Genomic DNA, 13726 nt, shown 5'->3' with positions numbered 1-13726 from the left:
ACGGATGTACCAAATATGATCCTGGTTGTCCGATTGAGTGTTCATTCTCCTTTGTTGTCACTCGGTTCACATCGAAGTTATACTTAATTGCTAACGCTTCTGGGGTATCTTGTTTCCCGATCAAACGCTTCGTCATTATACTGCCGATCTACTTGAACTGTCGTCACTCTGATACCTGTAGTCATTTGCCACGTGTCAAACTTAGGTTAAAAGAATATCTAATGTGACAAGAGTTTGTTGAGATTTTAGTGTGACTGCTGCCAGTTCAAATTCGACAATATGGATTAAATCTCTTTTCGATGCCCTTAATCGAACAATTCTCAAGAATCCTCGTTAGGGTTTTTAAGGTTTGTACTTCCAAAACACTTCATCGTTTTTGCATTTTCCTTCCATCTTCTTCTTCTTTGCTCTCTGCTTGCCATCACCGGCGATCGTCCCAACTCCTTGCTCCTTTAGTAAGTTTCACCTCTCCACCCATTTCGATCTCCTTTGTTTCTTTTTTCATGGCTTCTACTCCACTCGTCATCGTTCATGGGCTCTAGTATACCTCCATCGCTTCTGATTACAAAGGCAAAGAGGTGAATGAGATGCACCTCACTTACCATATTCCCCACGACTATCGCATCATCATCCCCTTTAGATACTACTGTCCTCATCTTCCTTCAATCGGTTTTATTACTTTCTTTAAGGATCAATTTAGGGTCGCCCTTTGCTTTCCCTGCATTCTTTTCTTTCTAAAATCTATTCTTACTTTCACATTCCTCTACAGTAGTTAGCACCTAATTCTATTAGGTTACTGTGTGGAGTTATAGTGTTATTTCCCTTGTATCAAGTCCCTCTGCACCTCCGGATTTTCCATTACTTTTATTATCCAAGAAATTTGAACCAACCATTTTCATTTTCCACGCCCAAGTGGGTGCAATATTTTTTGATAAAATGTCTTTCTCCAATAAAGGTTGAAAATCTCACTTCTTCTTTCTCCAATCGGCATTTCTCGTAGCTTTCTCGACCGGGAGGCAAATGGAGTTGCCCAACCCTCCCGAGTTGAGAAAGTACAAATGGGAGTCATCTATCTCAAGGTCTCCACTCAGCTAGCTGGTCTGAAATTCCATTTCACAAGCTGCTGACTAAGGGAGTGTTGTATATATTCAGCTTGAGTCCCATCCGAACCCGACTGGCCAACAGTTTTGGTGAGACATTCATCCTCTCATTTCTGTTAGATCTAACTGATTTTTCTTCATTTTGCAGCTAAAATAATGTGGAAGGTTTTATTAGGTGATTCCATCAAGTTAGCAGACGAAGAGATGGACACAGGGGGAGGCTGAATTGGTAAGTCGTGGGATACCATCGATCAACCACTCTAAGGAGCCAACCGGCGAAGAGGAGACCAACCAAGTCGCTGGGAGTGATGTGGTCACCGACACTGAAGAAATGCCACCCTCGGCCTGACTGCTTCCGATTATTGTTCCCTCCGAGTTCACAACCTCCGCCAAACCCCTGATCCACCGTCAACGTCATAAGAGGCGTCGATCAGTGACACCCATCCAGTCAGTGCACCCCGCTCCATAAACATCTGCAGCATCTTCAATCGTGCAACCCCAATTCGAGCGTGGAGAGAGCTCTAGCTCCACCGCTCCTGAAACCGTTGTTGGTCGGCTCACTCCAGCCTCATCTGAGTGAACTCCTTCTCTTTCCGAGTTGTCGATCGAAGCTATCCAAGTAGAGCTGGTTGCCTTTGCATGTCGCCTCTGACCAAATCGGTGTGACCTCTCTCTATTATACACTCTACTCCCCTTTCAAAATCCAAAAGTAAGTCAAAATCCAGCTATACAGAAACAAGTGAGCCAGGCAAACAGGGACGGATCAGGGTGGTCCTCAGGCTACCCACTTTCCACATTATTTGTTGAGTCCCTGGCCCTAGAATATATAATAAAGATTAAAGGAACGTTGGCCCAAACTTGGACTGATTCATGAGCCCGTGCAACCTCAAGCTCTCCTGAGGAGCTGGTGGACCGCTTTTCACAATGAGCTACTAGGATAAGCTTATTTTACCTCGTACATTTGTTTTTATCACATGTTTCACTTTACCTTCTTTTTACTTTAATAGTTTGGGTGGAGCGCTTGGCTCTGTGCCAAAAATTGTCCCAACTGAGTCATGAGTATAAAATGCTACGGGGCTTGGTCAGGGAAGCAGGCACTTCTCAGGGCTTAGCTGAGTAACTATTAGAAGAGGTGGTCCAATTGAAGGAGGAGTTAGAGAGTCAGACAGAGATACTATTGACGGCCAAGCAGACCCTCTCCATAGAAAAGGACAACAATCATGACTAGGCCATCCAACTTGAAAGGCTCTAGAAACAAGCCCAAACATATGATTGATGACTCCAGTCTGCCAACACTAGGAAGCTTAGGGTCATAGAAAACTTAGATATCAAAAACAAGGAGGCTCATGCCCTGACAAAGAAACTGGAAGAAGTAGAGGTGGCTCTTCTCTCCAAACATGCTAGCCGAACTATGAAACATGTGATCCATACGATTTAGCTCGAGGAGAAACAACAAGCTCTCGATGCTAAGGACACCGAGTTGGACGCTTTAAAAGTTGGGTTAAAAGCTTCACGCGCGAAGCTACTCAGCTACAAGGGCAGGGAGCTACCAAGATGTTCAGTTACAGCACAGAGGGGGCAATCAAACAGTTGAGGGAGGTCAGTCATCTAACCGTGAGTCTTCTCAGAAACTTCATTCGGTGTTAGAATATCTTCAAGGATATTCCTACAGACGCCTTCCTCGACTTTGCTTGATATATTTAGTGACCTTTTCTTTTTGAGGTCTGATCACCTAGGCTTTGAGCAGCTTATCAAAAAAATCCTAATTGCGTCGTTGTATATATATTTCCTTCTTGAAGTAAAAAAGCTTTCATGCCTTAGGCATTCTCGATTTCTCTCTATTTTACCATGCCTTTTGTTTTATTTAGCCTCCCAGCTTTATTTACTCTAACTTGGTAAGTGGCGTTCGACTAATTGCCCACTAGGTTGTGAATCACTTAGGTTTTTTAGAAAGCTTTGCATAAATAGTTTAACAGTTAAAGCGCCTAGGAGAAGTCATTAATCAGTCATCATTATTCATGTTCTATACTTAGACACGAGAGCAAACTCACTTATAACTTGTCCAGTCAGAATGAGAGTCTGGGACTCAATCGTAAGAGTAAGCTCACTTAGAACTCAGCCAAATAGCGTGAGAGTTGGTAACTTAGTCATGAGAGCAAGCTCACTTATAACCCGACCGAACAACGCGAGAGTCTGTGACTTAGTCATGAGAGCAAGCTCGATCACTTATAACCCGGTCGAACGGTGCGAGAGTCTGGGACTTGGCGTGAGAGCAAGCTCACTTACAACCTGGCCAAACTACATGAGAGTCTGGGACTTGGTCGTGAAAGCAAGCTTATTTATAACCTAATCGAATGATATGAAAGTATGGAACTTGGTTGTGAGAGCAAGCTCACTTATAATCCAACTGAATGACCTGAGAATCTGGGGCTTAGTCATAAAAACAAGCACATTTATAATTCGACCGAAGGGCACAAGAGTCTGGGATTTGGTTGTGAAAGCAAACTCACTTATAACTCGATCGAACTGTACGAGAGTCTAGAACTTGGTCGTGAAAGCAAACTCACTTATAACTCGGTCAAACGACGTGAGAGTCTATGACTTAAACATGAGAGCAAACTTACTTATAACCCGGTCGAACAGCGCAAGAGTCTGGGACATGGTTGTGAAAGCAAGCTCACTTATAACTCGGTCAACGGTGCGAGAGTCTGGGATTTTTCCATGAGAGTAAACTCACTTATAACCCTACTGAACGGCACAAGAGCTTGGTACTTAGTCGTGAGAGCAAACTCACTTATAACCCAGCTGAATGACGCAAAAGTCTAGGACTTACTCATGAGAGCAACCTTACTTATAATCTGACCGAACGACATGAGAGTCTGAAACTTGGTGATGAGAACAAGCTCACTTACAACTCAGCCAAACGACATGAGAGTCTGGGACTTAGCCTTTTACCTTTAATTTGCCTGTATTATTGAGTACGAATTTTCAAAAGCTACATTAATTAATACAAACATATTCTCAGATCCTATAGGGTTGTAGATGATTCACACTTCATAGCTGATTCAGGTCCTTTCCTTCCGAGTCTTGTAGATAATAAGAGTCTGAGCTAAGTTTTTGCACTACTTTATATTGTCCACCTCACTATGGCTCCAATTTACTAACCTTGTCGGTCGGCTTAATCTGTTTCCAGACTAGACCGCCGACCTAGAAAAATCTAAGGATAACCATTCGATTATAGTTCTGTTTCATTCTCTATCAATACATTATCAGCCGAGTGTCTGCCTTATCCCTTACTTTTTTTATAAGATCGAGTTCTATGAGACACCGATCGAAATTATCTTCATCATAGAACTATCTCCGATCAAACTCTACTCTAACTTCTATAAGCACGACAACTTCTCCTCTATACACCAAGTGGAAAGGGGTTATCCGTGTGGCCACTCGGATGTTGTGCGGTATGCCCACGACACACTTGACAATTCATCGACCCAACTTCCTCCAATATGGTCAAGCCGAGTTTTGAGTCCTCTAGTAATTTCCCTGTTAGTGACCTCCGCCTGACCATTGCTTTGGGGGTCAACCACTAAAGTAAAGGCTTGTATTATGTCATAACTTGAGCACTACTCTTGAATCTTTCGCCCTTAGAATTGTCTTCCATTATCCAAGACAAGTTTGTAAGTCGAACTGGCACACTATATTTTGCCACAATAATTTAATGATCATCTATTCGGTTATCTTGGCTAGCGGTTCGGCTTCCACCCATTTGAAAAAATAATCCATAGCTACTAAGAGGAATTTTCTCTGACCGAACGCCATTGGAAATGCCCCCACTATATCCATTCTCCATTGGTTGAACGTGCGGGAAACAATTGAGGTTTTCAATAATTTCGTGGGTCAGTGTAGAATATTTTGACATTTCTGGCATGATAAATAAGTGGATTCTGTTGAACCAATTAGAGCTGGCAAGAGGGGGGGGTGAGTTTATCTGCCAAAAAGTAAAACAAACACCTTTCTCGTCCGTTTAACTCATATCAGAGTAATAGTATAATTAAAATAAATAAAAAGAAAATAAAGAAAGAGACGCAGGGTTTACTTGGTTACAACCTAAGTGGTTGTTAATCCAAAGACAAAGAAAGCTCCAAAACTCTTATTTGGTGAAGGCGGGGAAGCCTCTTACACTCGTTAATTACTCAGACTATTGCTAGAAAAAGAATATAGAAGTTGTTTTACATTTCCTAGCTCAGGGGTCTTTTTATAGCTCCTGAAAAACTTTATCTAGAGGTTGAAGCGCCTCCAACAGGCTGGAAGGTGCCTCTAGCGAGACGCAAAAAGATAAAATTTTATCCTTTGGCAACGGTAAAATCAACCTGGTTAAAGGCGCCTTCCATAGAACTGGAAGGTGCCTTCATACTGTTCATCAAAAGCGCCTTCCACAGTGAAGGTGCGGAGGCACCTCGGAGGCGCCTTCAACTCCCTTTGAAGGCACCTCTAGCAGTATTTCCATCCTTCCTTTTGCTCTTCTACTGCTCTGATCGCCTAGGTGATCGCGACCATCTGGGATTGGGATCACCTGAACTCATTTTCCAGCCTTTTCCTCGAGCAAGCTTTCACTCCGGCTTCTCATCCCTCGGAATGTTGTGCACGCCCTTCTCGTCCACCGATGTACTCTTCTGCAGCACCTCGTCCCTCGGATGCACCGAGCCCGTCGACTCCCTTCCCGTGTCATCCTTCTTGCTAACTGCATCTTTTGCTCGACTTCTTGTATTCCTAAGCTTCCGCACACTTAACACAAGAATCAAACTCAACAAGACCTAACTTAACTTGGTTGATCACATCAAAACTACCATGGAGTTCCAACAGATACAAGTCGAGTTAAGCCCAATTGTAGAGTGAGCCAAAAATACTCGACTAATAAAATCTTCTGAGAGAGTGACCAACCGCCCAAATGACTTCCACATGATCGTTGATGTATTTCTTGGAGAATGTACTATATATCATTCGACCCAACACACTTGAGCAGTGGATGAGAAAAGACTCTCTTGTACAAATCATCTCCTACTAATGTTAAACCAAGCTACCCGCTTCTTTATCTTGTGAGCCTATTCTTGGTCAGCCGGTAAAATTCCTTGTTGGATGAACAAAATCAAAGGAGCCCACCTATCACTTTGTATTTCTTCTTCAACTTGTCGCTCAATATGGGCTATCAATAATGTTTACTCAACCGGCTTGTCAAGTTTCCATGGGCTTAGGGAACTGGCCAACTCGTTTGCATATTGATTTTCCAAGATAGAAATTTTCTATAGCACCACCTCATGGAATCCCGCCTTTAGTTTTTCAAACATCTCTACATACAACTTCAACCAATCATTATTTATTTCAAAATTGTCTAATAGTTACTGAACTGTAGTTGGGAGTCTGACCAAGTCAAAACCTGGGTGGCTCCCACATGTTTAGCCGCCTACAGATCGACTATTAATGGTTTATATTTCGCTTCGTTGTTAGTAGCCCAATACTCCAGCCAAACGGGCAATTACATTCTATCTTCACATGGTGATATCATAAGAATTCCAACTCCACTTCCCTGCTGAGTGTATGATCTGTCCATATAAATCTTCCAAGTTTCTTCTAATTTAGGCATTTATATCTCTATCACAAAATCGGCTAAGACTTAAGCTTTGATGACCGATTGTGATTGATATGGTATGTCGTACTCGCTTAGTTCTGTGGTCCACTTGATCAATCTTCCGGACGCTTCTGGGTTAATGAGTACTCGATTCCGTGTACGTTTAGTCAAAATAATTATGGGATGAGAAAGAAAGGAAGGGTGTAACCTCTGAGAGGATAGGACCAGCCCGTACGCTAACTTCTCGAGAGCGATGTAGTGACATTTAGCGTCTTTTAATAAATGACTTAAAAAAATACACAGGTTGTTGCTCACTATCATCCTATCATACCAACGTCGACCTGATAACCCTTTTAGTGGAAGATAAATATATCCACAGTGTCTCACAAACAATGAGCTTAACAAGCACAGGTAAAGAAGACAAATAATTTTTAAGATCCTCCAGTGCCTTGTCACACTTGCTGTCCCACTGGAATTTAGTAGATCGATGAATAATCTTGAAAAATGGTAGACTCCGATCGGACAAACTTGAGATGAATCAGAATAAAGCCATGATTTTGATCGAGTGTTGTGCTTCCTTCAGATTAGGTGGTGGAGGCATATCTTAGAGAGTCTTCACCTTGCTTAGGTTGACTTCAATTCCCTGCTCGATTATGATATAGCCGAAAAAGCGTCCACTCTTAGTCTCAAATAAATATTTATTAGGGTTGAGCTTGAGCCTATACTTTCTCAGAGTTTGCACGTCTCCTCTATATCTACACACAAATTAATAGCTCAAAGAGAGTTAATTAGTATATCATCTACATATACCTTCATGTTTCTGCTAATCTACTTTTGGAACATCTTGTTCATAAGCGGTTGGTATGTTGCTCCCGCATTCTTCAATCCTAACGACATGATGTTATAACAGTATGTTTCTTTAGCCATGATAAAACTAACCTTTTCTTGATATTTTCTTGCCAGAAGGATCGGATGATAGCCTTGATATGCATCCAACATGCATATCACCTTGCAGCAAACTATTGAGTCGACCACCTGATCGATGTGCGACCAAGGATAATAATCTTTTGGGCACACCTTGTTTAAATCTTTAAAGTCTACATAAACCCGCCATTTATTACAGGGCTTTGACATTAGCACCACATTTGTTAGTCAGCTCAGGAATTGAATTTCATGAATATGCCTTACTTCTAGCAGCTTATCCACCTCCCCTCAGATAATTTGATTCTGCTCTGCTCCGAAGTCTCTTTTCTTTTGCTTAACCGGTTAAGCATCCGGGCAGACGTGAAGCGCTTACTCTATCATTGTCGGTGAGATACCTGTGAGTTGCTAGGGTGTCCAAGTGAAGACATTGTTGTTGCACGTCAAACAATCGACTAACTCTACTTTATTCTCCAGGCTCAGATCGATCGCTACTTGAGTGATAGCCTCCGATCTGCTGGAATGGATGTGTACTTTTTCTTTTTCTTCTTAAACTAGGGTCGGGGGAGCTTCTTGAATAGTGTTAACCTCTACCCATTGAGTTTTCTAAGCTGTGTGAGCTTTAATTTTTACCATTTCCACGTAGCACTTCTGAGTTACTAGCCGATCTCCTTTGACCTCACCGACCAAGTTGTCTACTAGGAATTTAATCTTCTAGCAGAATATGAAAATGATTGCTCAAAATTCATTAATCGCTGGTTAGCCCAATATCATCAAGACGGTCAATGCGTATAGGGCATCGGCTGGTCGGCCAGAGCATTCCCCGACCAGGAGAAAGGATCAAATCCACCGTCGCCCTCAACACGGGGAGCATTCAAACACCCGACGCTCAAGGGAGAATGATGTATAGAAGCCAAGCCTAACGGCTACCCCGCTCGGCTGAGCAACAAACTCAATATCAACCGAGCATGTAGATAGTGAGCTTCCGGCCGAGCGGCCATCCCACTCGGCCCAATGACAGATCATGAGGACAAAGGGTTTTCGACTGAGCGACTATCCTGCTCGGCCTGATAGAAGACAGTAACATGCAGTGGATTTTTAACCGAGTGACTATCCTGCTCAGCCCGACAATAGACAACACGCGAACAGTGGAGTTTCAGCCGAGCGACTATTCCGCTCAGCCAAGAAACATACACAATAAGATATCTTTTGACATCCTTTTGGGAGCTTGTGCCGCTGACAAACGGCATGGTCAGACAGAGGATCGTACGGTGGAAGCTTCCACTATCACTTCAAAGATATGCTTGGTCCGTTAAGGTATTGTGTCAAGGATACTTTACTAACACGTCTTTTCAGAAAAAACTTTGAGATGCGTGCTCACCTTGAGAAGCATGCATGCATCCTTCCAAATCTCTATATAAAGGGGGTCCAAATATCAGCGAAGGTATGCGTTACCTACGATTTCTACTATTGCACTACAATTTTCTTCTTGCTCCGCTACTTGCTTCTTCGCCGGAGTCTGACTTGAGCATCGAAGGGCCATCGTCGGGGACCCCTTCTCTAGCTCGGCATTGATGCTACTTGTGTTGCAGGACCGGAGTGAAGTCCACAGGAGGTCAGGGGAAGCGCCACATACCCAGCATCCATCTCTTTGACTTTCGGACATGATTAATTCTCTAGGCTCAGATCGACCGCTAATTGAGTGATAGCCTCTGATCTGCTGGAATGGATGTGCACTTTTTCTTTTTCTTCTTAAACTAGGGTCGGAGGAGCTTCCTGAATGGTGTTAACCTCTACCCGCTGAGTTTTCTAAGCGGTGTGAGCTTTAGTTTTCACCATTTTTACATAGCACTTCCGAGTTACTAGCTGATCTTCTTTGACCTCACCGACCGAGTTGTCTACTAGGAATTTAATCTTCTAGTAGAATATAAAAATGATTGCTCGAAATTCATTCATCGCTGGTTAGCCCAATATTACATTATAAACTGAAGGTGTGCCCACCATAATAAAGTTTGAGTGGAGGGTCCTCATGAGTGGCTCCTCCCCGAGAGAGGTAGTCAACCAGACTTGTCCAATCAGCTATACTTCATTTTTGATAAACCCATAGAGAGGAGTTGTCATTGGCTGGAGCTCACTTTTATCCATCTGAAGCTGCTCGAATACCTTCTTGAAAATGATGTTGACCCAACTATTTGTGTCAACAAAAGTATAATGAATATTGTAATTGACGATCACAACTTTAATAATTAATGCATCATCATGGGGTATTTCCACCCCCTCTAAGTCTTTGGTGTTGGATCGAGACGTGCTAGAGGAGGGGGGGGGGGTGAATAGCACTCGTGGCTAAATCGTTCGATTTGTAAAACACTCGAGTAATTAAGACGCAGCGGAATAAAAAGGCAAACACACAAACACAGAGGAATTTACTTCGTTCGGAGCCTAAGGCGACTCCTACTCGAAGGCCCGCGATCCTTGATCGCTTCCGGTGGGCAACAACTATAAGCTCGATTATTACAGACTAAGTATTACAAGAGATGCGATAAAAGAAATCTATACCAACGACGAAAAAGAGGAATCTTGGAGCTCTGGGTCGTCGTAGACGTGTAGCAGCACTTCCGGGAGTCTTTCGGAGCAGCACGTTGAGTAAAGAAGGCTTGGAACTTGTTGTACTGAGCTGCTGGTCGAACCCCCTTTATAAACAGTGTTCAAGGCGCCTTAAGCCTGAATCTTATCCCGTTCTGCTCGCTGGGATAATTCTTTGACTGCCGCGACCTGAAGGCGCCTTAAACCCATTCAAGGCGCCTCCAAGCTGTCTAAGGCGCCTTAAACCCCTCCAAGGCGCCTTAAGCCTCCTCCTCGCGCCAGCTCAGGATTTTGAACCCGAGGCGCCTCCAAGCCTCATGGAGGCGCCTCGGACACTGTTCATCCGAGTTCTTCTTTGTGTTTTTGGTACCTGCAACTATGTTAATCCAAACATACCTGCAACACAAAGTTAACACAAAATAATAGTGTGAATATGAAATTATGACAGTCTCCGGACTGTCCGGGTCTGACTTCGAATTTCCGACCGGAAACCCTAGGTCGACCCGACGCCTACTGTTCCCTCTACTCCACTCAGGAGATTTACCTGCTGCCAGTGCGATCCTCCAGATCGACTGGACTTTTGCTCAGCACTCGATACTTCCGAACTTTCTGCTGGACATCCGCTTCCCGGCTAGTCCAGTCTTTCACCTGGTTCGCGACACCAGGATTTTTCACCTAGGGTTACCACCCCCTAGGACTTTTGCCTGAAGTCATCAACTTGCCAAGACTTTCCGCATAGGGTTACCACCCCCTATGACCTAGGGTTACCACCCCCTAGGGTTTTTCCCTTTGCCTAACCGCAGCTAGGACTTTTCTCCACCTAGGGTTACCACCCCTAGGACCTAAGGTTACCACCCCCTAGGGTTTTTCACCTGCCTAACCGCAGTTAGGACTTTTCCTGAAATACTCATTCAGCATGTTAAATCACAACACACCTTAACTTTGAATCCTTTGCCATTATCAAAACTTGGGTTCGATCGTCGGATGCTTCCCGCACCAACATTTGGGACCAAAACCGATCTCATGGTTCTTGGGCTTTCTCTTCACTACACCTGACCATATGAATTTCCAGTCGATGTGCATATAGTTTTCTGACCCTATTGGAATCACCATCAGTTGAGTCATCCTCTATCATACCAATATTGTCTTGAATGGTATTGCTATGATTTTCTTCCTCCCGAGTGGGTCAGCATGGCTGTTCATAGTAGCTTGAGCTGACACTCGGTTATTTCTTTGTTGAGGCCTTTGTTGGTTCTAATCAGCCTCGCAGGGCTCTGACCTGGGGGTTCGTTTGGTCGGCGATGACATTGATGATTGGGAGAAGGGGATCGTTGGTGAAACTCATAATTAGCTGGTCGGCATTGCTCTTGATTAAAATGGTAGTAATCTTCTATATTATAAGTTCCTGAGCGATGATAGTACAAAACATAGGAGCTCATTGCCGAAATTCGGGGAAGCATGTCCGCTCAATTTCTAGATGTTGAACCGCCTGCAGTCTTGGCTTACAGAGTTGTGGTTGATGGCTCGGTCAGGGACCCTTAAGCAGTAAAGTCGAGGGAGGCACTCTGTATTTAGGAGCGATGGTGGGAGCAGAAGGAGCCACCTTCTTCTGATCAGATTGAGTTTCTTCGACTTTGATGTATTTAATTGCTCGTCCGAGCAGCTAACCGAAATCTCTCGAAGGTTTCTTAACGAGGGATTGGAAGAACTCGCCATCTGTGAGTCTTTGAGAAGAGGCACTTACTAAAATCTCTGGGGTGGCTGAGAGGACGTCCATGACCACTTGGTTAAATTTCTTGATGTATGCCCTCAGCGGCTCCTGAGCCTTTGCTTGAGAGAAAAAAGTAGGGATGTAAACGAGCCGAACCGAGTCAAACAGTATTAGGCTCAAGCTCGGCTCATTTAAGTTGCTCGAGCTTTTATCATAAGGCTCGAGCTCGACTCGTTTTAGAATTATCAAGTTCATGAACAGTTCGAGCTCAGCTTGTTATTAGCTCGATTATCAAAGTTAACGAGCCTAACTCGTTAAGCGAGTTCGGGCTCATTTTCGGGCTCGTTTAGAGCTCATTTTTAGCTCATTTTAGAGCTCATTTTTTGGCTCATTTTAAAGCTCATTTTAAGGCTCGTTTTAGAGCTCATTTTTTGGCTCGTTTTAGAACTCATTTTTTTGGCTCGGTTTAAGACTCGTTTTTTTGGCTCGCGAGTCTATAAACGAATATGTTCACGAGCTCACGAGCCGAATATCCTTAAGCTCGTGCTCGGCTCGATATAACTGTCGAGCTCGAAATCGAGCTCGAGCTTGGCTTGATAAGATAAACGAATGAACTCAAACGAGCTTTTTACCGAATCGAGCTCCGAATAGCTCGCGAACCGTTTGGTTCATTTACATCCCTAGAAAAAAGGCTTAATGTTGCCTTATGATAACGATGACTACTGTCAAAGTGATGTAGAAAAGTTTTACAAAAATCTTTGAAATAACATATAGACTCGGTCAGGAGTCAGTTAAACCACCTCCGCGTTGAGCTATCCAGACAGAGTCGTGAGGAACACTTGGCACTTGACCTCACCTATGTACTGATAGAGAATAGCCGCATTTTTAAATTTTAGTAAGTGATCTTCCAGGTTGGTTGTCCCTCCATATTCTTCGACCAACAGTGGCCGAAAATGAGCCAGCAGTTTATCCTCCAAGATTTTATGGGAGAACGACATGCTCGCCCACTCGAGGGAGCTACTGGTCACTGGGACTTTTCCTTTGCAGTAGTCCCGAGCGAATGCATTTTCAAAGGACAATCCTTGGGGCCACTCTGCTTGGCCCATATCATCAAGGGGCGTGCAAGAGAACGCCCGATGATATGCTATCGGTGATTGAGGCACTACCGGGAGGCTGGTCAGATGCACAGGTACTTGGATAAGGTAGCTGGGGGAGGCTGGATCAGTTGGGACCTGGTCAGACCTTCGACTCAAATACCTCGCTTGGCCTGATGGCAGATTGCAGACACAACCGGTTTGTTCGGAAGATGGCCTTCGGTCATTGCTTGCTGCTGCTGCACCATTTTAGCGGCTCGAGCAGCTATCAACAGTTCTAAATCCTCCAGTGTTATGGTGGTGAGTCGTCTAGTCTCATCCATCCTCATGTTTCAGATGTAGGTGAAGTTTCTGCAGACGACGCCAAATATAATCATGTCTGAAATCGGTGGAGACAGAAGGTTGGATATGTGGATTAGTGTTTGATGAAATGAAGACTCCTTGCTACCCAAAGATAACTTCGAAGCACTCTTGCGCATCGAGAGGAGCGTTAGTGACCAGATCAGGGAAGGGTCTCCGACATAGGCCCTTCGACGCTCAAGTTAGTGATCGGTAGAAGATGATGAACTGTAGTATGAACAGTGGAAATTGCCTAGTCTTGCGTAATGTGAGTGTATCTGTGCTTGTAGATAGAGACTTCCTTTTTATAGTGTTATTGTTTGCTTGTACATGAATCTCAAAGCGTTTCCAG

The sequence above is a fragment of the Zingiber officinale genome, chromosome 5A, assembly GCF_018446385.1.
Source record: "Zingiber officinale cultivar Zhangliang chromosome 5A, Zo_v1.1, whole genome shotgun sequence".
NCBI classification, from domain to species: domain Eukaryota; kingdom Viridiplantae; phylum Streptophyta; class Magnoliopsida; order Zingiberales; family Zingiberaceae; genus Zingiber; species Zingiber officinale.
Note: the sequence above shows the minus strand (reverse complement) of the source record.